At 44.4% G+C, this 2,181-nt stretch overlaps 1 long non-coding RNA gene across 1 annotated transcript; it reads left to right on the forward strand.

The window, feature by feature from the left end:
- Nucleotides 1–219: 219 nt before the first annotated feature.
- LOC113602027 (uncharacterized) lies at nucleotides 220–1,888 on the forward strand. Its single transcript, XR_003423408.2, has 3 exons — nucleotides 220–488; nucleotides 745–1,066; nucleotides 1,753–1,888. It is a non-coding gene; the product is annotated as an uncharacterized LOC113602027 (long non-coding RNA).
- Nucleotides 1,889–2,181: the final 293 nt, after the last annotated feature.

Here is a 2,181-nt window from a genome sequence, read left to right on the forward strand (position 1 = left end):
TGGGTAAAGGGTTAATGGAACTCTCTGTACTATTTTACAACTTTCCTGTAAATCTCAAATTACTTCAACATAAAAGGTTTAAAAACTTTTATTAAACCCCTATTTCTAGAGTTATTTTTCTCTGAAAGTCAGTTATGGATTCCGTCTCTGCTTTATAGGTTGCTGACAGAATAATATGAAAAGCCGCAACCCAGTGACATCACAGAGCATGGTCTTGGAAACATCAGGTTTTAACATTTTCCCTGCCACATCGCCTTACTTATATACATTTTGGCCAGCAGATGGCAGCACTCAACCAAGGTTATTTTCAGCAAAACTCCAGACAAAACCTGAGATTGCAAAGAGGGGAGGTAAAACAATGAGACATCTTCAACCCAGGAGTTGAAGGTGACAATGTCATTATGTGATGTACAGTCACTATAGGGAGATGCCATTTTTATTGGCACTTAAGTGATGAGGCAGGAAGGAAAGAACTTGTAAACAGTGAGGTAAGGCTTGGAGGCAAAATTATCTACCCCACCCTATCCCCACCCTGCCCCCACACCCAGCCTGGGGCATCAAAGAGCCCTGGGCACTGCGTCCACTGGGTGCTAATGCCACGCTGTTGAAATTATAACAAAGGATGGCTTGCAAATATTTTTTAAGCTTTCAAAGAATGAATTACAAGGAAATGATAAATTATTAATATTATAAGACGTTTAATCATTTTTAAATACAACTAATAGCATTTTTTTTTAACTGTAGACTTGGAAGAAACTCCACTTGGTTCTCTCTCTCCTCTCCTCTGTCTTCTCCCCCAAAGCCCAGAACTGCTCCCATGAAAGTCTGATACCCGACCCCCTTATCTCAGCCATCTTTACTAGTTGCTGAGCCCCAGGGCAGGCCAGAGACAGGTTTAAAACACCACAGCTAGCAGGTGCCAGAGCTAGGACTTAAAGACAAGAATTTGGATAAGCCCAGTCCTTCCACTGGAACGGAAACTGGTTCTGAGCTCATGCCATTTATTTGCAAAATGAGTGGGCTCAAAGGTAACAGGGACCTGGGCACCAAGGATTCCCTGATGAAGGTGAGTTGTGCTAAGCCAAACCCTTCCCTCAATGGTTCAGACATATAAAATATGTATTGTAATGTTTTCTAGTCTGATTTTCCTAGACTGAGGATTTTTGTTCCTCATTCCACTACCCCACCCACCTAACCTTTTCTTTCTCCCATTGAAGTAGGAGGGAGGATAATGGTTGTGAAATGTAAAACCCAAAGCTTCTGACCAGAGCTTCCTGCTTCTTCTGAAGCTTCTCCCAGAGTGACCTCAATCACTAGGCTTGAAACCAAACAAACAAAAAAAGAAATCTATTTAAAGATATCCTTTCTACCACTTCTAATCCATAGCCTACTGCTAATGGACAGACGGGCATTGTGGTGTCTGCTCAGAGTCCCCCAGCAATATGAAAATACCCAGTTAACACTTACTGCCTGGCATCCTCAGACATCCTTTCCCCCTCCAGCCCTCCCAGCCCGTTCAGCAAAGCAGCAGATTGGATGTGTAGAAAGACATGGCCTTCAGAATCAGCCAAACTCAGCGGGGCTCCCTGGGGCCTAGGCTTGAGAAATACTAAGACTGACAGAGATGGGGTTAAAGGATCCCAACAGGAGCTGTTCCTGAGTTTCTGGTACAGGCCCAGGTTGGGGGTCACTGCAGGCACCAGCCAGCCCAGGGGCCCACCTAACTTGTTTCTGTCTTCCCTTCCAAACCAGAATCCTTGCAGTTCATTTTGACCCACAATATCCCGAGACAGACCTTTTGTATTGCTTTGGAGCCTCTTCCCACATCTGCAGCTGAATGTGACAGGATGTGGGTAAGAGGACTTAGATACCGCGATGCAGGAATCCCAGCAGAGCTCTGCTCTGCTGACGGTGCAAAACTCAATACAAGAAAGAAGCAACTCAAGAAAGACATGCATGGCTGTGAACATTTTGATTTGTTGTAATTTCCTCCCCACACCTCACCCCCACGTGTCAGTGATAACACTTGGCTTTAACCAGAAGGAAAAGAAAAATGAAGCACAGTCCTGTACCCTACTCTGATCTGGTAGCCTTCATTTTAAGAACTCAATCAAAGTCTGGTGGTGGAAGGAGGGGGATGAGTTGAGGGGATGGTGATGACACAGTTTGTTTTTTAACTTC

The sequence above is a fragment of the Acinonyx jubatus genome, chromosome B3, assembly GCF_027475565.1.
Source record: "Acinonyx jubatus isolate Ajub_Pintada_27869175 chromosome B3, VMU_Ajub_asm_v1.0, whole genome shotgun sequence".
NCBI classification, from domain to species: domain Eukaryota; kingdom Metazoa; phylum Chordata; class Mammalia; order Carnivora; family Felidae; genus Acinonyx; species Acinonyx jubatus.